At 37.8% G+C, this 22,474-nt stretch overlaps 1 protein-coding gene across 5 annotated transcripts in view; it reads left to right on the forward strand.

The window, feature by feature from the left end:
- LOC111143196 (microtubule associated serine/threonine kinase 2) overlaps positions 1-22,474 on the forward strand; it is a 211,087-nt gene that overhangs the window by 84,259 nt on the left and 104,354 nt on the right. The window lies entirely within an intron of this gene.

Here is a 22,474-nt window from a genome sequence, read left to right on the forward strand (position 1 = left end):
CACAAGTCCTCTTCTCTGTCTTGGTTTTTGGCTAGCATTTGAGGAAGAGCTGCTACTTAAGTACCCATCATAGTTTTATACTCGTGTTTTGGGATTTACCAAGTGTTTTTTTTTGTTTGTTTGTTTGTTTTTAACAGACTTAAGCTTTTTGGGAATGTTCACGTCGAAACTCTTAGCATAACATGGTACTAGGGAGAGGCCAAGTTTTCTGACAGTTTACCTGCAAGGGTAGCACCAAATTTGGATTCAGGATAGGAATAAGGCTTTCTTTCACCCTTTTTTTTTTCTATTCTGGCTTTAGGGCTCGGGAAATTGCTAAATAATCTTTGTCTCTGGACTTAAATTCTTTCATTTTCTTGGCCTACTTTTTCTCTTTAGAATTCTTTTAGGGCACTACTGCAGATTTGGCTAATCAGAATCATCTAGAATGCTTGTTAAAATTCTGAACAGATTCTAAACTTATTTGTATCAGAATCTACATGTTGGGGCCCAAGAAACCTGTATTTTTATGCACCTGCATCCATATCCACCATGATTTTGCTAAGAAGCCAGATTTGGGAAGCACTAAGGAAATAGTACTATGATAAAACAATGGCTTCAAAACTTTTCCTTATGGAAGCATATAAGGAGGGGGACACCATAGTATTCATATTTATTAATTAAATGTACTTTATATATACATTTTATGTATTTTTTTGTCAGTGTGTGAAATACAAGGTAATTCTTTCTGTTCTTGCTATTTTAGGATTTTGTTTTGTAAAAATACTCTAGTAATTAGTTGTCTTCTGAGATTTTTGTAAAGCCCCTTTGGCTGTTTTGTGGAAGCTCATTGTTTGAGTAAGTTTAAATAATACTTTAATTTTATAGTAAGTGTGGAGAAACTGGTATTAATGAAACAAGTGACTTACCCATTTATTCCATTTTTTCTGGTCCTTATAGACTAGTCTGGAAGTTTGTTTGTTTTTTAAAATACTTAATTAATTTATTAATTTGAGAGAGAGAGAGAGAGAGTGCGTTCATGAGCTGGAGGAGGAGCAGAGGGGGAGGGGAGAAAGAATCTCCAGCAGATTCTGCACTGAGCACGCAGAGCTGAAGTCCGAAAAGCTAGATGCATGCTGATCCCGTGACCCTGAGATCATGACCTGAGCTGAGACCAAGAGTCAGACCTTTAACTGTTTAACTGACTGAGCCACCCAGGTGCCCCATAGTTTGGAAGTTTTAAAAGTTATTGTAACTGTCTTGGGACTCCTGGCTGGCTCAGTCAGTAGAGCACGTAACTCTTGATCTCAGGGTTGTGAGTTCAAGCCCCACGTTGGGCATGGAGATTGCTTAAAAAAGAAAAGGGGGGTGCCTGGGTGGCTCAGTGGGTTAAGCTCCGGTCATGATCTCAGGGTCTTGGGATCGGGCCCCACATGGGGCTCTCTGCTCAGCGGAGAGCCTGCTTCCCCCTCTCTCTCTGCCTGCTTCTCTGTCTGCTTGTGATCTCTCTCTCTGTCAAATAAATAAATAAAATCTTAAAAAAAGAAAAAAAGGAGTTAGTGTAATTGTCTTCTGAGTCTTGGTTGGAAGGAGAAGGAGATGTACTTCTGTTCCTGTTTGTCTCTGTCCCAGAATGGCTCTTGCAAGAGCAGATGCTACTATATGCCCATTCCAGGTATAAAGCCTCATTTCCTTTGGCATATTTTCTCTAGTATATTTAATGGGAGCAGAGAAATTTGGCAGCTAGTTTGGTGTCTTGTCTTTTGAGAGAGAGTCCGGTTCCTTTAATAAACGTAATTTTGAAAGTGGCTGAGCAATGTAAAATAAATGAAGTTCAGTAATTTTGGAGGCTATCAATTGTTATGCTTTTCCATGTAATACAATAATTGCATTAAAATGGATAGAAATTTAAAAATGGATTTTTAGATGAGATATCTTGGCATTTTACAAAGTAAACACTCTTCCACTTAACAAGTAATCCCTCCAGTGTCTCCAAATTGGGAAGTAAAATATACCATAGAAATGAAGAGCTTGTATTTGAGAGTCAGGTAGACCTGGGCCTGATCCTGCCAATATCCTTTAATAGGTGTTTTCTTTGTAAAACAAGTTACTGAATTTCTCTTGTCTTTTTGCTTCTATTCGTTTGTTAAGATTCATTCATCTTATTATTAAGTTCTTATTACGTGCAGGCACTGTTCAAGATACTGGAGATAAAGTAGTGTTGAAAGCAAAGTTTCTAGTCTTATGGAGCTTCTCTGTTCAAGAGAGATACACAGAAATGTATACCAAGTGTGTCATAGGGTATTGAGTGGTATGAAGAAAAAACCAGGTAAGAGATATGATGGTATATGTTTAATGGAGCAGGGGTTGAAATTGTGTTGTCTAGGAATATTTTCATTAAGGTTTGAATGGAGAACAGAGAGTATGGAATGAGGGATGCTGATATATATTGGGCAAGAGCATTCCATGTAGAGGATACAACATGTGTCAAGGTTCTGACAAGGTTCCAACATGCTTGGGATGTTGGAGGACAGCAAGGAGGCCAGGGTGGCTATTGGTGAGTGAACAGTGGTGTTGGGGTTGGTGAGGAGGGAGGCACCAAATAATATGAAGCAGAAGCTGGATTTTGTAGTACCTTGCAGACTACAGGTAAGATTTTTGTATTTTATACTGATTGGGACAGAAAGTCAGTGGGTGGTTTTAAGCAGAGAAAGATGTGATCTGTCCTAGTTTTTGTTTTGTTTTGCTTTATTTCTGTTTTTCATTTTTTGGAAAAGGGCACTTTGTTTTATTGAGATATAATTCGCGTGTCATTCAGTTACCATTTAAGAGTATATAGTTCACTGTTTTTTAGTGTATTCACAAGGTTTTACAGGAATTACCTCTGTCTTAGTTCAGAACATCTTCATCACCTGAAAAGAAGACCCCTACTTGCTGGCATTCGTTCTCCATTTTGTACTCCCTCTAGTCCCTGGTAACCAACAAGTCTACTTTCTGTCTTAATAGATCTGCCTATTCTGAACATTTCATTTAAGTGGAATTATATAATATGTGGACTCTCATGTCAGGCTTCTTTGCTTAACACAATTTTTTTAGAGACTCATCCATGTTTTAGTTTGTGTCATACTTAGTTCCTTTTAAGGCTAAATAATATTGCATTGTATGTATATATCACATTTTGTTTATCCATTATCTGTTGATAAACATTTGGATTGCTTCCCCTTTTTGGCTGTTGTGAATATTGCTGCTGTGAACATGGGTGTACAAGTTTGAGTCCCTGCTTTCACTTATTTCAGGTAGATACCAAGAAGGGGAGTTTCAGGATCATATGGTAATTCTATGTGCAACTTTCTGAGGAACCACCATCCTGCTTTCTATGGTAGCTGCACCATTTTACATTCTAACCAAAAATGCATGAGGGTTCCAGTTTCTCCACAACACTTGTTTTCCACTTTTAAAATAATAGTCATCTTCACAAGTTTGAAGTAGTATTTCATTGTGGCTTTAGTTTGCATTGTCCTAATTACTAGTGATGTTGAGCATCTTTTCATGTGCTTACTGGTCATTTGTAAACCTTTGTTGAAATCAGTTTCTTTGCCCATTTTTTCAATTGGGTTGTTTATTTTTATTGTTTAGTTGTAGGAGCTCTTTATATATTCTGGATATTAAACTCTTTTTTTTTTAAGATTTTATTTATTTGTCAGAGAAAGAGAGAGAGCATAAGAAGGGGGATTAGCAGGCAGAGGGAAAAGTAGGCTCCCTGCTGAGCAAGGAGCCTGATGTGGGACTCCATCCTCAGACCTGAGCCAAAGATGGATGCTCAACTGACTAAGCCACCCAGGCATGCCCCCCCTTTTTTTAAAGGATATTTTTTGGTATTTAACTCTTGTCAGATAAATGATTTCCATATATTTTCTTCCATTCTTTGGGTTGCATTTGCATTTTCACTCCCTTGATAATATCTTTGATACACAAAAGTTGTTAATTTTCATGAAGTCCAATTGATTTATTTTTTCTTCCGTTGCCTGTGCTCTTTGTGTCCTATCCAAGAAATCATTGCCAGATTTAGTGTCAAAAAGGTATCTTCCAAGTATTTTCTTCTAAGAATTTTATAGTTTTAGGTCTTTGATCCATTTTGAGTTAATTTTTGTCTATGGTAATAAGATAAGTGTCTAACATTGTTTTGCATATGAGTATCTAGTTTCCCCAGAATCATTTGTTAAAAAGACTGTCTTTACCCCATTGGATGGTCTTGGCACCCTTGTCAAAAGTATTGGATTGTATATGTGAACAATTATTTTGGAACTCTCTATTCTATTCCATTGGTCTAAATGTCTGTCCTTATACTAGTACCATACTGTTTTGATTACTGTATCTTTGTAGTAAGTTTTGAATAAGAAAGTTTGGTATCAAAGAACTAACTCTGTTCTTCAAGATTATTTTGGTTATTTAGGATTTCTTTTGATTCTATATTTCTGTAAAAATGTCATTGGGATTTTGATAGGGGTCGTTTTGAATCTGTAGATCAATTTGGGTAATATTATCGGATTGACTAATATTAAGTCTTCCTATGTTTGAACATAGGATATTTTTCCATTTATTTAAGTCTTCTTTAATTTCTTTCAGAAATGTTTCATAGTTTTCAGTGTGTGGGTCTTTCAGCTCCTTAGTTGAACTTATTCCTAAATTTTTATTCTTTGTAATATTATTATAAATGGACTTGTTTCTTAAATTCTTTTTTGGGTTGTTTATTGTTAGTATATAGAAATGCAACTGATTTTTGTGTTTGTGTTATATCCTGCAACTTTGCTGAATTTATATCTCATTGTAGTTTTGATTTGCTTTTCTCTAATAACAATGATGTAGATAGAGTCTTTCTTTTTCTTTCTTTCTTTCTTTCTTTCTTTCTTTCTTTCTTTCTTTCTTTCTTTCTAGGATTTTATTTATTTATTTGAGAGAGAGAGATAGCAACAGAGATAGCGAGAGAGAGCACAAGCAGGGAGGAGAGTGAGAAGCAGGCTCTCCTCTAAGCAGGGAGCCCAATGCTGGGCTTGATCCCAGGACCCTGAGATCATGACCCGAACTGAAGGCAGATGCTTAACCAAATGAGCCGCCCAAGTGCCCCTGTTTGTTTGTTTGTTTCTTTCTTTCTTTTTCTTTCTTTCTTTCTTTTTTAAGATTTGTTTATTTATTTGAGGGAGGGAGTGTGTATATGAGTAGGGGGAGGAGCAGAGGCAAAGAGAGAGAGAGAGAGAGAGAGAGAGAATTTCAAGTAGACTCCCTGCTGAGTTCAGAGTCCAGTGCAGGGCTTTTCAAGACTTGGAAGCTTAACCAACTGAGCCACCCAGGTGCCCCGGTAAAGTATCTGTTCATGAACCTGTTGGCTATTTGCATATCTTCTTTGGAGAGATGTTCACTCAAGTCCTCTGCCCATTTATTATCTGAGGTATTTATCTTTTTATTATTGAATTGTAAGAGTAGTTTATATATTCTGTATACTAGACCCTTATCAGATACATGATTTGCAAATACTTTCTTCCATTCTGTGGGTGGTTGTTTCACTTTCTTGATAGTGACCTCTGATGTGTAGAAGTTTGTAATTTTGATGAAGTCCAGTTTATCTGCTTTTTTTTTTTGGTTGTGCTTTTGATATCATATCTAAGAAACCATTGCCTAATTTAAGGTCTTATTTGTTTCTAGGCTAACTATAAAGGTAACTAAGTAATAACACAGAAAGGCTAATACTATTGAAAGAAAAATTTATTACCTAAAATTTCCCCAACAGAAAGGGACATGCCATGCCATGCAGGCCACATGAGGAAAGCACCAGGTTTGGTCAGGAGGCAGAAAGGAGCAAGAGGAAAGAGTCTTTATTGGGGTTTGTACAGAAAAGACAAGGCAGAGCAGGGAAACCAGCTTAGGACTGGCTACTTTGAATAACATTGGTGGGTTTTGGGCTGTAGTAATGGTATTTAGTTGTCTGGTACTTGACCCTGAGTGATACAGGGCAGGGAAAATACTAGCTTGATGTGTGAGAGTTTGATAAAGGAGTTGGTTGGGAGTATAGACTCAGGATTGGTTAGAAGGTTTGTTAATAGGATTTTTGCAAAAAAAAAAAAAAAAAAAAAAAAAATTGGATGGCAGGGGAGATATAACCAAGTTTAGCTCTTAGTTTGGCCCTATAATTAATAAGTGCCAAATAGGGGGTGCCTGGCTGACTCAGTTGAGCATGCTTGATCTGGGTGTTGTGAGTTCAAGCCCCACATTGGGTGTAGAGATTACTTGAGGGGAAAAAGCCAGTAGGCAAATACAGAATCTGAGAAAACAGAACAATGTTGTGATGACTTACTCATATTTCTTTTTAAGAGTTTTATGGTTTGAGCTCTTACTTTTGGACTTTGATTCATTATTAGTTAATTTTTATATGTGGTGTAAGATGAGGATTCGATTTAATTCTTTTAGATGTGGATAGCTGTTGACCCAGCTCCATTCGTGAGACAACTTTTCTTTCTCTGTTGAATTGAGTTGACTTGGGTTTTTAAAAAGTCACTTCTTGCTCAGAGGGTAGGGAGAGCAGAAACGAAAGCAGGGAAGTGTGTGAGGAAACCATTACAAAAATCTGTCAAGGTGGTGGTAGCTTAAACAAGGTGGTAGCAGCTGAGGTGGTAAGAAATACTTGGGTTCTGGATATATTTTGAAAGGAGAGCTGACAGTATTTCTTGGCAGTTAATTTTGGTATATGAGAGAAAGCAAGGAATTGTGGTGATTGCAAGATTTTAGGACTGAATAGCTAGATAAATATGGTTGCCATTTATTGAGCAAGATGGGGAATATGTAAGTGGAACAGGGTTGTTTTTGTTGTTTCTCTTCTTGGGAGGGGCAGGAGTGGGAATTGTTGGAGGAATCAGAACTTTGTTATTTGTTTGACATCCAAGAAGGAGTGTTGAAAAGATAATTGTGGGGGCGCCTGGGTGGCTCAGTGGGTTAAGCCACTGCCTTCGGCTCAGGTCATGATCTCAGGGTCCTGGGATGGAGCCCCGCATCGGGCTCTCTGCTCAGCGGGGAGCCTGCTTCCTCCTCTCTCTCTGCCTGCCTCTCTGCCTGCTTGTGATCTCTGTCTGTCAAATAAATAAATAAAATCATTAAAAAAAAAAAAGAAAAGATAATTGTGTATATGAACTGGGCATCAAAGGTGAAATCTGATCTGGAGATATATATTTGGAGATCGACAACATATAAATGATTTTCAGAGTTAGGAGATTGGAGAAATAAACTACCAAAATGCTACTCAAGTGTGGTCAGCTGACTGGTGGTGGTTATCGAACTGTTTGTTACCAGTTTGCCATGAGTTAAGTAAAGAAATTTAGAGTAAGCAGCTGACATTGTTGTAACCATCAAGCATTTGATCATTTTCTGTTATTCCATATTTATTTCATCTTGCAGTGGTTTGTGATGGATTAAAATTTTCTCCTGCTCCTTCACCGCAGCTGGTTTGAGCAGCACTGACCTGGTGAGTGAGTGAGTCTAGAAAGGGATAGAAGGACTGAGCCTTGGGTCACTGGAGTGTTTACTGGTTAGGAGGTAAGGAGAATCTGTTGGTAAGAAAAAAACTGGAAAGGAGCAGCCGGTGAGGCTGGAGGAAAACCAGAAGAGAGTGGTGTTTCCAAAGTGACGAGGAGGAAGTATGCCAAAAGCTGCTGACAGGTTATGTAACATGAACACTTAAGAACTGACCTTTGTATTTAGTTAATAGGCAATTCCCTGTTGGTGACCTAGGTGAGCAATATTGATGGGAAGTGGGTATAGAACTTGATTTGAATGGGTTCAAGGGAGAATGAGAGATAGTATTATCTGTGTAGTATTTAGGCTAAAAATGTTCTACCTCAGTGTGCTATAGGAAGAAACAATCAGAGAAGTTCAAACTGAGGGGGCAATCTGTAGAAGCTATTGGCTTGGACTCTTCAAAAATGTTGAAGTTGTAAAAGATTAAAGAAAAAAAAGTCTAAGGATGTGTTCCAGACTACTAGATACAAAAGAGACTTGGTGAATAAATGTAATGCTTAATTCTTGGGTGGATACTGGATTAAAAAAATAGTTGAAGAACAATATTGGGACAATTGAGGATACTTGAATGTGGATTTTTATTCAATAGTATTATTGTGTCAGTGTTAAACTTTCTAGTGGGACAGTTGTGTGGTGGTTCTTTCTTGTTAGGCAAGGATTAATTGTGGAAATATTTGAGGAAAGAGGTTTTAAGGTGTTTACAAATGACTTGCCAATGGTTCAGCTAATTAATAAGAAGTAATTGCATGTGTGCCTGCCTGCTTGCCTGCCTCTGTGCACAGAGAGAGAAGAAGAGGAGAATGGAGAGAAACTAGCAAATCTAAGTGAAGAGTATATGGAATTTCATTTAATTATCCTTGCTCCTTTTCTGATATTTTGGGGAGGATTAGTGAGTAATATTATTTCAAAGAGATTTGCTGAAAAGAGGATCATAGAAATCAGGTGATAACTGGAAAGGGTCATGGAGTTTTCTCCCTCTCTTTAAAACGCAGACGGGAGATATTACATTAGGTTTTATGTCCATGAAATTATCCAGTAGAGAAGGAGAAGTTAATGTGAGAGAGGCTGGAACAATTGCTGGAATGTCCGCAAGTAGGCAGAAATGGAGGACACAGGAGTGCCTGGGTGGCTCACTCATTTAAGCGTCTGCCTTTGGCTCAGGTCATAAGCCCAGGGTCGTGGGATCGAGTCCCACATCAGGCTCCCTGCCTTTCCCTCTGCTCGTGCGCTCTCTCTCTCAAATAAATAAATAAAATATTTTTTTAAAATGGAGGACACACATCTCACTACTTATTGAAATACTGGCCTTAGACAGGAGCATTGACAATTTGTCCCCAGTAGCCTTGGTTTCCTCAGTTTATTTGTAAAAAATTATGCATGTAAAATGAATGGCATGGTGCCTGCAATGAAGCCCTTAACTATTTGTTATAGAAATTAGTGCAGTGCCTGTTATTAGTAAACTTCTGAAAAACCAGTAGTTTATTTAATTTTATTATTAGCAGGCCATAATTACCTGTTAGAAGCTGTAAATTCTTCAGAAACACAAATTAGTTAAAAAAAAATTCTACCTAATAAATTTGAAGATGTAATGGGCTTTATTAAATGATTCATGAGTCAGGCAGCATCCCACCCAACAAGTGGAGGAGAGTTACAAAGGGCTACAAAAAGGGAAAGGTTTTTAAAGGCAGGACAAGGAAGTCATAAACAGAAAAAATGGGTTATTTCAGGTGAGGTCACATCTGAGGATGAAAGGGTTTTAGTAGGTGGATGGGGAGGGTCCATGTGACAGATTACTGTTATTGGTGCTGACCAGAAAATTCTTGACCTGTTAAGACTACATTTCTGGGAGAGATTGTAAGTCTAATTAGGTATTATGCCTTGCTTTGGTGACTTGGCCTAAATAACACCATTTTAGGCCTGTAGGTTTGTTATGTTTTGTTTTGTTTTTTAAACATTAGTAAGATGCTAAACCAAGTTAAATGAACAATGGTGCACCTTAGAAAAGCCACAGGACATTCATGATTGGCTTTGGTCATGTAAGGGAAGAGAACAATTAAATTCCAGTATGGAAAATGAGAAAATCCAGGCCTGCAATGATGAGGGCTTTGTTGGGGCAAGTTGGTTATGTAAGTTCTTTTGGCTCATACCATTTATATTAGATATAGCTTTCTGAAATAAGATTTTCACATTTAGAAAGCTATTTCGCATTTAAGCCCATCTGGATATTTTTCAATACGTTAAAAAGTATAATCTAGAATACCAGACCTAGAGGAGTTGATAACCTTGTTAAAAGTGTATATATCTGGGGCGCCTGGGTGGCTCAGTGGGTTAAGCCGCTGCCTTTGGCTCAGGTCATGATCTCAGGGTCCTGGGATCGAGCCCCGCATCGGGCTCTCTGCTCAGCAGGGAGCCTGCTTCCTCCTCTCTCTGCCTGCCTCTCTGCCTGCTTGTGATCTCTCTGTCAAATAAATAAATAAAATCTTTTTTAAAAAAAAAAAAGTGTATATATCTATGGAAAAAGAATTGAGAGAAAATGAAGTTCTAAAGCTATTTGCATTTGTTTTCCAAGCTATGGGAATATTTTATTTTGCTTTTTCTCAATTGGACCATCTCTGAATAGCTTCCCTTGGCCAGCTTCATGAGGCAGCCCTCCTTTGCAACTCCTTTCAAATACAATTACTTTTTTGTGGATTTCAGCTCCAATACCTAGACCCTACGCTTAGGAGTTCATTGTAAATAGTGTTTATGTGTCTAGTTACTGAGAAAGTTAAGCTCTTCTACTATTCATTACAACTTAAGGTAACTATATTCATATTTCTTGAATTGTCATTGCTTTATTTCTTTGAGGCTGTGAGCAGTCCAGTGGAGGTGAAGAGGAGACTATAGGAGTGAAGAGGTAGCTGAAGCTCCTGTCGTGTGTGTGTGTGTGTGTGTGTGTGTGTGTGTGTGTGTGTGTTGCTATTGGTGACTTTTATTCTTGGAGTCCCTGAGAATAATAATCCTTTTGCATTGTTGGCTTACTCATTCGGGCGGTGGACTTAGACATCAGATATTGGATGAAAGTAAATGCTGGTTGTAAGTAAATGCAATGATAGGTGGTAGGCAGGGAGGAGTTTCTGGGGCTCAAGGATATGATGTGTCTAACTTTTGCCCCTGTGAAACTGACATGTGGAACAGTGTCATGTACTTTCCCACTCTGATGCAACTTGATGGTATTTGCCTGGATAAATGCTTCTGGAGAATGTGCCAAAAAGAGATACCACCTGCTACAATAGTAAACCCTTTGTGTGATATTAGTGGTGCCTGATATAGGGCTTTAGTTTCTCTATGGACTTTGAAAATCAGGAAATTTTGGTAGTTTTTTTTTTTTTAATTTTATTTATTTATTTGACACAGAGAGATCACAAGTAGACAGAGAGGCAGGCAGAGAGAGAGAGAGGGAAGCAGGCTCCCTGCTGAGCAGAGAGCCCGATGCGGGACTTGATCCCAGGACCCCGAGATCATGACCTGAGCCGAAGGCAGCGGCTTAACCCACTGAGCCACCCAGGCGCCCCGAAATTTTGGTAGTTTTAAGGACTCTGAAGGCCAGAGTAATAGCTCTATGCTATACTTAATAGTGTATCTTCTCCTTTTTTTTTTTTTTAATTGGGTTTATATAGGAAATGATTCACATAAGTTCTCTATCTCCAGGGAGAATGCTGGGATTGGCAGAGGTTGGCAGGATAGAACAATAGTCATCACTAACTTCCTAGCAGGAGTCATTTTGTTGTTAAGAAATGGATGTATTTTGTCAGTGAGCCATGAGTATGTGGACACAGGACTTGAAAACTGAAATTCTTTGAGAGCTCATTTTGTTACTGTTATTTTTAGAATTGCTGTTGTTATGCTAATTCTTCTCACATTTGTATCTCTAGACCTCACAACTACCAATTCACTGTAATCTACTTGGATATCTCAGAAACATCTGAAGTTTAGTATTTGTAAAACTGAAGTCATTGTCTTTCTCAAAAACCTACTCCTCTCATATTCCCTAGCTTACTAAATGGTGTCACTTCCTGATAGAAAACTTGGTTATTCTTATTACCTTTCTCTTCCTTACACCTACAACTCCTTTCTGTTATATCTCTCAAATATCTCTCAAATATTTCCTCTACTTCTTTCTACTATCACTAGTATGTCCATGTAGTCCAAGCCATTGTAATCTCTTGCCTCTGTTTGTTGCCATAACTTCCTAACTGGTCTTTGTCTCGCATTGCTTAGCCCTAGTCTGTTACTCCTCTATCACACAGTAACCAGAAAAAACTTTTTAAAGTACAGATTTGATTATTAGATGTTTATGTGAACTTGTTTAGTGAATTTTTTATTACTTTTAGAATCATACCTGAAAGTCTTGACATGGCGCATAAAACTATCTACACAGTCTGGTTCCTGTCTTTGTCTCCATATTTTGCACAGTATGTTCCCTGTACCTGGGATGTTTTTTCTTTCATCTTTACCTTGCTAGTTCTTATTTTCTGTCAAGCATCAGCTTATATCTTAATTCCTTATGAAAAGCTTTTCTGACCTCATCGGTACTGTGCTGTCCTTAGATTAAGTTGGATTTCCCAGATGTACTTTCATTCTTTTCTTTCATAGCTTTTTACAGCAGTTGTAAATGAAGAATTATTTATCTGTATTCTCCCATTGTTTGATCTGTTAGTCTGCTTGGGCTGCCATAACAAAATACCACAGGTTTGGTGACATAAATAACAGAAATGTATTGTCACAGTTCTGGAGGGCAGATGTCCAATATCTAGATGCCAGCAACATCGGTTTCTGGAGAAGGCTCTCTCCCTGACTTGTAGATACCACCTTCTTGCTGTGTGCTCACATGGCCTTTGGGAGGGAGTCGGGAGAGGAAGGGTAAGGGGTGTGTGTACAAGAAAGAATTTTTCCTTTTACAAGGCCACCAGTCCTTTGAGATTAGGGCCCCACACTTATGGCTTCATTTAATTACTTCCTAAAGACCTATCTCCAAATAGGGCTTCAACATATGACTTTGGGGGTGGGTGGGGACATGGTTTGGTCCATAGCAGATGGTAAGCTCCATGAGTTCAGGACATGTTGTGTGGTACAATTCTCTGGTCCTGGGGCCTAGTATAAAGTTCAGCACATAATGGGCAATCACTTATGCCTGTTCCTAGTGTTTGGTTAGCCTGGAACAAAAATACAAATGGAGATATAAAGTTGGAGTTTTGCATAATGCTAACAAACTGTAAAATAAAATATGTTCTATTTTCCTATCCTGAAAAATACAGTTTTATAATAACAAATTACAATAAAAAAATGTGTGAAGCTATTGATTAAAAAAAATAAACCAGGCAGATGTTGCGGCCAATTTAGAGAAGTAGAAGAAGCATAGCTTTATCTGTATAAGGAAATGTTGAAATATATTTGTTGGTTACAAAACTGGATTTTTCTATGGGGAGAAGGGAAGTCAATTGAACCTCAACTTTACAGAATTTATTTATAAAATCTATAGACAAGAACTGTTTGTGTGTCAGTATCAATTATATATAATTTACAGAGTTGTAAAATAGCTCAAAGGCAATAAAAGGCTAGAACAAATTATGTATTCTCTAATACATAGTTTTCCATCAGAAGATTGTTATGTTTTCTTTGATTATACCAAGTTTTCTTCTCTTGATCTAAAGCAATCTCAAATATTATTTTAATCACAAAACAGGGCTGGTCTTAAGTTTGGTTATTTACATGGGATAGAAATAATGTTAATTTTCCATATAGACCTTTTCAATTTGCTTTGCTGGAGAATTTATAAAGAATCTCAGATTGAACTTTTAAAAGTCTCTATTATTTGTATTTTGAGGCTAGAAAGCCAAGCTAAAGAAATGCTCTATCAGATTTCATCTGCAGTACCTATAAAGTTGGGTTGAATACTTTTCTCAAGATCCCCCGAATGTCCTAAGGGTCCTGGGCCTTCCAGGAAGTGACCTTCCTTACCATCTAGAAGGCTGAATCCTGGAAAGCTAGGAACCACGGCAATTTTCCTGGGAGGGTTTCATTGGTACTGGTCCCATAAAGCCAACTGTATTTTCTTAAAAGTGGCTTAAATAAGTAAGCATCATTCTCAAATAGGACATTTCAAGCAAATTCTTTTTTTGGGGGGGGGGATGGGCAAATCCTTTGTTGTGCAACTTTTTACAATGATGTTTTAAGGGCATTTAATAAGAAAATTCAGCAAGACTCAGATCTCACTGGGGGGAAAAGTCTTTGAAATCAGATATGATTCAGGAATGTTGCATTTTACAAAAGCAAAGGGTAATACATTTTTTAGGGTTTAATAGCTTAAGAAGGAAGAGAGCAGGCTTCCTTTTATATCTAGAAGACAGTATTAAGGCAATATTCCAAACAAATAACTATAATCATCTCTCATTAGTTCATTTAGGCCTGTGTAATTAATTCTCATTTAACTGGATCTAGTTTAATGGTCTGCTTCTCAACTAAAAAGAGTTCTGGAAATTCTGACTCAGTCCCCTGGAATGGTCTGGAAGTTGTCCAGTTGTCCAAGCAATGGCTTTAGAAACCTGTCCCCAAGAGTCCATTCTTTCAAGTGTCAGTAGTTTGAGATACCTGCTACAGTCCTTTTCCAGGGGGCTCTGAGACCATCCTTTGTTGAAAACACAGACTCGGACTTCTAGTTTGATAGCAGATCATTCAGACTAGCATCTGTGTAAAACAAAATCTTTCTGTGGATGACAGAGACTTAAAATAGCTACGGTCGGTTTATTACTGGTGATTTTTAAATGTGAAAGGTCTAATGAGAGTTCATAACAAGAATAAGGCAACTAACCAGGGAATTAGGTTGTTTCTGGGGCATACAAAACAAGGATATTAGAGCTAATTAAAAAATATTTTAGCAAAATGTCACTAAGAGTAGTTCTTTTCAGAGAAGACAATAAATATAATAGCTGATTTATAAAACATGAACATAATTATTACAGAAGAAAAAATCCTGATATATAGCATATGATAATCTATGGCATAATTTATATATCAAGGCTTTATGAAGGATCTCAAGTAAAAAGATTTAGTGAGTCAGAAATAAGTCCTAGATACCTATATTTTTTAATAAAACTACATTGACCTAGAAGATTCAAATTTTAAAAGTAGGCCTGTTACCAAGTAAGCAGCTTATTTATTTTTAAAAGTTTATTTATTTAAGTAATTTCTACTCTCAGTGTGGGGCTCAAACTGAGATTAAGAGTAGCACGCTCTTCCGACTGATCCAACCCGGTGCTCCCCTGCAACAAAGCATTTTAAATAATAAAATGCTAGATTCAAATTTTAAAAGTAAGATTGTAACCTAGTAAGCATTTTAAATAATAACCAAAATTAAGACTGAAAACACTAAACTCTTATTTCCTAAAATGTGGCAAAATACTATCTGGGGGCGCCTGGGTGGCTCAGTGGGTTAAGCCACTGCCTTTGGCTCATGTCATGATCTCAGGGTCCTGGGATTAAGCCCCACATCGGGCTCTCTGCTCAGTAGGGAGCCTGCTTCCCCCTCTCTCTGCCTGCTGCTCTGCCTACCTGTGATCTCTCTCTGTCAAATAAATAAATAAAAATCTTTTAAAAAATATTTAAAAAAATAAAAAAACACTATCTGGACTCATAAATAGAAATATTATACATAATGAGGGCATTGGCAGATCTCTGGGAGCTTCCCATAAATTATACAATTTCTAGGATATTTATACTAATTTTGCCTGTATGGATTTAAACTAGGGAGGGATGAATGTCTTTTCTGATTTGAGAAGTTTTCCCATGAAACTCATCAAAAGTAAATATCAAATAAATCTATTTCTAATACCTCTCTAAAAACTTGAAACAACACTTCGTGGTTTTTCCAGGAATGCTCTGGAATATCTCAAAGATAGTTTTAGTTACTAAAGATATACTGGAATTTTATTGTTTCCTATATCTAGGATTGGATTTTGGGAAGACAAAACTTCAGAGTTGTCAGTGAAAATAATTAAGATAGGAGCGTTAGTGCTTGAGAAACAATACCCAGTTACTTAAGCAAGGTAACAATAAAACACTTTATTTTTGTTTTGTTTTGTTTTTAAAGCTTTTATTTATTTGTCAGAGAAGGGAGAGAGAGAGAGAGCACAAGCAGGGGGAGTGGCAGGCTGAGGGAGAAGCAGGCTTCCTCCTGAGCAAGGAACCTGACATGGGGCTCCCGAGCTGAAGGCAGATGCCCAACGAATGAGCAACCCAGACGCCTCCCAATAAAATACTTTTTTTTTTTTTTTTTTTTTTTTAGATTTTATTTATTTATTTGACAGAGAGAGAGAGATCACAAGTAGGCAGAGAGGCAGGCAGAGACAGAGAGGGAAGCAGGCTCCCTGCTGAGCAGAGAGCCTGATGCGGGGCTCGATCCCAGGACCCTGAGATCATGACCTGAGCCGAAGGCAGAGGCTTAACCCACTGAGCCACCCAGGCGCCCCTCAATAAAATACTTTAAAAGGTGAAAGATTTATGCGATCTGAAGAGAAACCAAAGTATGCCCAATAAAATACTTTAAAATAAACATAGAAGTTAACCAAATTTGAAGAATCACAGCTTTTTCATGAGGACCCTTTGTTTTCTTAAATAATTAAGGACATACTAAGTCAGCATAGAGCAAAGAAAATTATTCTAGTAAGACAAGAACTATTTACTGTCTGGACATAATACACAGAAAGAAAAGAATAACCTTTAATATTGTAGGTGAAGGCAATAAACTGTAAACCAGGAAGAGTTAGCCCATCAAAACCTAGCAAACTTAGCTAAGATTTTAAGCAGTTCAAAGCTTCTCAGACTCATGGCATGGTATTATAAACCATGGCAAACAAAATTCACATTATAAATTTTGTTCATTCTTTTCTTTTGTATTCTGTAACATATTTATACTCTACTTGAGGACAGTTCTTAGGGGGTCATCAAGGTCAGGTTTAAATTTAAAATAATGCTGAAATGATACTGACATGCAATGCATTTATCATGTTTTATTAAGTAGTGTTTTGGACTGGATGTTTGTGTCCTCCCAAAGTGCATATGTTGAAGCCTGTTTCCCAGTCTTCTGGTATTTGGAGGTGGGGCCTTTGGGAGGTAGTTAGACCACAACAAACAATGTGTAGAATATTTTTATTACCCAAAAATATAACTGGTGTCCTTGTGCAGTCAATTCTCATTTCACCTCTTGGCTCCAGGCAACCACTGATCTGCTTTTTGGCACTATATATTAGTTTGGCCTGTGGCAGAATTTCATACAGTATCTGTTCTTTTTTTTTTTTTTTAAACATTTTATTTATTTATTTGAGAGAGAGAGAGACAGTGAGAGAGAGCATGAGCGAGGAGAAGGTCAGAGGGAGAAGCAGACTCCCCGTGGAGCTGGGACCCTGATGCGGGGACTCGATCCCGGGACTCCAGGATCATGACCTGAGCTGAAGGCAGTCGCTTAACCAACTGAGCCACCCAGGCTCCCCCAGTATCTGTTCTTTTGTAATAGGCTTCCTCATGTTTCAGTACTCGTGTTCATTTTTTTTTTTTTTTTTAAAGAGAGAGAGAATGTGCACATGCTGAGGGTGGAGGGAGGGGCAGAAGGAGGGAGAGAATCTTAAGCAACTTCCCCGCCCAGTGCCAGTCCCACCACACAGGGCTTGATTTCACAACCTGAGCAGAAATCAAGAGTTGGATGCTTAATCGACTGAGCCACCCAGGTGCCCCTGCTCCTGTTCATTTTAATGCTTAGTTTAGTATTTTTCTTGTGTAAATATACCACTATTTGATGGTTATTTGGATTGCTTCCTGTTTTTGGATATTATGAATAAAGCTGCTATGATTATTCATGTACAAGTCTTTTTATGGGCATACGTTTCCACTTTTGGGAGGTTATTACCTGAGAGAGGTCAGGCCATGAAAACAGTATCCTAATCACTGTTCCCACCAGTGGGAGTAACTTAGCCATAAACAAACCTAAAACAAAACCTGATTGTATAGAGGAAAAATAAATTTATAAATGTAGAGTCAGCAAACTTCAGATAGCCACTTCAGATTTACCTCTGAAGTCAAGAAAAGACATTCCTGGGCAGCCCCCATGAGATATACTTATCTCTGTGGCTCTGTGAGGTGAATCCATTGGGCATTTTGGTGAAGGACTTCCAGTACTTTTTAACAGGTGATTTTCCAAAAAAGATAAAATCGTGGCTCTTATCCAGATATAAAATGAAAACATTTAAAGATTAAAAAAACCCTCATCATTAACAAGTGAACCACCCCGATGTTATAACCAGTATCAATTTTTTTCCATTATCAATTTTTATGATTGAAAGTTAACAAAATATTAAGGATCATAATTTAATTAATGTTGTCACCATCTAGGTATTCATCTGTTTGAGCAATAAAGTAACAGCAAACAATTATTTATTATTGTTATTGAATGTTCTATACTTTTCCTTGCCTTTATTTTAGCAAAATCATTGTTTTAATTAAGATTTCTAAAAATAAATGGTCTTGGGGCGCCTGGGTGACTCAGTCGGTTAAGCATCTGCCTTCAGCTCAGGTCATGATCCCAGGGTCCTGGGATCGAGCCCCGCATCTGGCTCCCTGATCAGCGGAGAGCCTGCTTCTCCCTCCCCTCGACCCTGCCTGCTGCTCCCCTACTTGTGCTCTCCCTCTCTCAAATAAATAAATAAATAAAATCTTTTAAAAATATGGTGTTATCTTTATGCCAATTATATCTCAAGAAAAGTGGGAGAAAAAAAAAAAGAAAAGTGGGAGAAAAGAATGTTAAATAATTCATTAATATTTCATCTTATATATTGAAATTATATTTTGAATATATGATGCTCAAATAAAATATATTAAAATTTTTAAAAATTGTGTTATTTTGACAATATTGTGCGAAATTAACAAACTTACTTGAGCCATTTTGTTTCTTACATTATTTTTTTTTTAATATTTTATTTATTTATTTGACAGACAGAGATCACAAGTAGGCAGAGAGGCAGGCAGAGAGAGAGGAGGAAGCAGGCTCCCCGCTGAGCAAAGAGCCCGATGCAGGGCTTGATCCCAGGACCCTGGGACCATGACCTGAGCCGAAGGCAGAAGTTTTAACCCACTGAGCCACCCAGGTGCCCCTTATCTTATTTTAAAAAGTTAAGTTCTCATTAAAGGGCATTCTGCTGCCATGAATTTCACACATCAAACTTTGTAATGGAGTTTCGTAAATTACTGTTGTCATAGGAGATATTACACAATGTTTTAATATCATCTTATAAGTTGTTATCTCTGTTACTACAATGTCACCGTTTCTTAAAAGCATTGTCTAAGGCCATGTAACAGTTCTTAGGATCTTCTTTCATCATTTCACTGCTGGGATATTATAAAGAAAAGCAAAAGTAGCAGCATGTTCATGGTAAATCTTAATCTGTGATGGTCTCAAAGTAGTCTGTAGAAATCAGTTTGAGATTATTATTTTTTTTTTAAAGATTTCATTTATTTATTTGACAGAGAGAGATCACAAATAGGCAGAGAGGCAGGCAGAGAGAGAGATAGAGGGAAGCAGGCTCTCTGCTGAGCAGAGAGAGAGAGAGGGAAGCAGGCTCTCTGCTGAGCAGAGAGCCCGATGCAGGACTCGATCCCAGGACCCTGAGATCATGACCTGAGCCGAAGGCAATGGCTTAACCCACTGAGCCACCCAGGCGCCCCTCAGTTTGAGATTATTTGGTGGTGAATCTTCTTCATGGTTATGTATGGTGAACATAATATAAGGTGGCTCCTATGCAGTCCTCCTCCTCTTGGCGTTCATGCTTTTGTATATTCTTTCTCCTCTTGAGTGTGGACAGTACCTGTGGTTTGCTTCTAACCAATAGAACATAGTACAGGTGATGAGATATCACTCCTGCGACTATATTATGGTATATAAGACTTTGCCTAGTTAGTGGACTCACCATAGAGACTGTACTGGTTTGAGAAAGTAAGCAGCAGCATGTTGGGAAATAATACAACCCACATGACGCTGTGATTATAGCCTTGTGAGACCCTAAGCAGAGGGCCTAGCTAGGCTGTGCTTGAATTTTTGACTCACAGAAACTGTGAACTAATCAGTGTTTATTGTTTTAAGTAGCTACATTTGAAGGAATTTGTTACTCAGTAGAAAATGAATATGTGATGCAGATGTACTTTTCACATTTTCTTTTATTTCCTTATATCGCAATGTCACTTTCCTTGTATTTGCTATGTGGAAATTCTTCTGATTAAAATATTTCTTGGGGCGCCTGGGTGGCTCAGTGGGTTAAAGCCTCAGCCTTCGGCTCAGGTCATGATCCCAGGGTCCTGGGATCGAGCCCCGCATCAGACTCTCTGCTCAGCAGGGAGCCTGCTTCTCTCTCTCTCTATGCCTGCCTCTCTGCCTACTTGTGATCTCCGTCTGTCAAATAAATAAATAAAAATCTTTTTAAAATATAAAACTAATAATAAAAAATAAAAACTCAATTTTTCAATTCAATTTTTAATTCAAATTTAATTTGAATTAATTTAATTTTTTTAAGTTTTAAAAATTGTAATAAGATACATATAACATAAAAATTTGCCATTGAATTGTATACATTCTCAGGTGTACAATTTAATGGCATTAAGTTCATTCACGATGTTGTGCAACCATCACTACTATATTTCTAAACTTTTTCATCACCCTAAGTAGAAACTTTGTAATCTTTAAGCAGTAATTCTGCATTGTCTACTTTTCCTAGCCTCTGGTATCTCTATTCTACTTTCTGTCTGATGTATTTGCCTATTGTAGGTATTTCATGTGAGTAGAACCACACTATATTTGCCTTTTTGTCTGGCTTTTGTCACTTAGTATAATTCATATTGTCTGTATCTTAAGTTTTGATAAGATATTTTATGAACTTTTAAAAAAGATTTTATTTTTTAAAAAAGATTTCATTTATTCATTTGACAGAGAGAGAGAGAGAGTCCACAAGCAGGGGGAGCAGCAGAGGGAGAGGGAGAAGCAGACTCCCCACTGAGCAGGGAGCCTGACATAGGGCTTCATCCCAGGACCCTGGGGATCATGACCTGAGTCAAAGACAGATGATTAACTGACTGAGCTACCCAGGTGCCCCAGTTTTATTTATTTGAGAGAGAGAGAGAGAGAGAGAGAAATAGAATGAGTTGGGAAAGGGATAGAGGGGGAGGGAGAGGGCAAGGGAGAGAATCCCAAGCACACGCCACACTGAGCACAGAGCCCATTTTGGGGCTCAGTCTTTTTTTTTTTTTTTTTTTTTTAAAGGTTTTATTTATTTATTTGACAGATAGAGATCACAAGTAGGCAGAGAGGCAGGCAGAGAGAGAGAGGAGGAAACAGGCTCTCCACGGAGCAGAGAGCCTGATGTGGGGCTGGATCCCAGGACCCTGAGATCATGACCTGAGCCGAAGGCAGAGGCTTAACCCACTGAGCCACCCAGGCGCCCCTTGGGGCTCAGTCTTAAGGACCCTGAGATCATGATCTGAGCCAAAACCAAGAGTTGGATGCTTAACCACCTAAGCCACCCAGGCGCCCCTGAATTTTTTTTGTAAGTTATCCATCTTATATATTACTGGCATAGGTTGTTCATGGCATTCTCATTCTTTTATTGCCTATTGAAATATTGCAATAACCCATCTTTTATTCCTAAGAATGGTAATTTGTGTTTTCTCTCCTTTGCTTCTTGATTCGTCTTACTAGGATTTTTTTTTTCTTTTAAGTAAACTGTACACCCAACATGGGGCTCGAACTCATGACCCTGATATCAAGAGTTGAATGCTGTACCAATTGAGCCAGCCAAATGTCCCTGTCTTACAAAGATTTTTATTAATTTTATTAATAGTTTCAAAGAACCCACTTTTGGTTTTGTTCATTTTTTTTTTCTATTTCTTTTCTCTCATTGATTTCTTCTTCTTTTTAAAAACATGTGCTTAAACCATCAAGGCAGCTTCTAGAGTTTGTGACCATGCTCTTCTATCCTCCTTCCCTTTTTTTAATTGAAGTATAGTTGACAGTGTTTCAGTCATTGATTTCTGTTTTTGCTTTATGTATTCTTGTATTTTGAATTTAATTTGCTTTTTTCAGTTTTTTATGTAGAGGTGTAAGTTAGTGATTTTTAGATCTTTCTTTTTTTTTTTTTAATTTATTTGACAGACAGAGATCACAAGTAGGCAGAGAGGCAGGCAGAGAGAGAGAGAGAGAGAGGAGGAAACAGGCTCCCCGCTGAGAAGAGAGCCCAATGCGGGGCTCGATCCCAGGACCCTGGGATCATGACCAGAGCTGAAGGCAGAGGCTTTAACCCACTGAGCCACCCAGGCACCCCAGATCTTCCTTTTTTAACGTAAGCATTTAAAGTTATAAATTTCCATTTAAGCACTCCTTTAGCTGCATACTCTAAGGTTTGATATGTTGTATATTAATTTTAATTGAATCTAAATTAGTTTCTAATTTCCTGTGTCATTTCGACTTTCACCTATAGATTATTTAGAAGTGTGGCTTAATTTTCAAGTGTTGAGGAATCGTGTAGGCTTTTTTAAAAAATTGTAATTGATTTTGAGTTCTGTCGTGTTCAGTTAACATTACTTTATAAGATTTCAGTCTTTTGAAATTTCTTGAGACTTCTTTTGTGTCCTAGTTTGTGGTCTTTCTTGATGAATGTTCAATGTGTGTTTGATTAGCTGCCCTGAACTCTTACTTGTGCCTTCTCAGTTTAGTGGAACTACTGTGTTTTGCTTGCACTATAGCTCTCTCTGCCACTATAAGAAAATTGTTCCCAAGCAGAGAATAGGGACAACTGGGATGCCTCTGCATTTGAGTTTCCCTTTTTTCTGGGTTTGCATTTTTGTATTGCCTTTTCCCAGT

Source organism: Enhydra lutris, unplaced genomic scaffold (assembly GCF_002288905.1).
Source record: "Enhydra lutris kenyoni isolate GAN:26980312 unplaced genomic scaffold, ASM228890v2 scaffoldscaffold9, whole genome shotgun sequence".
Taxonomy (NCBI): Eukaryota; Metazoa; Chordata; class Mammalia; order Carnivora; family Mustelidae; genus Enhydra; species Enhydra lutris.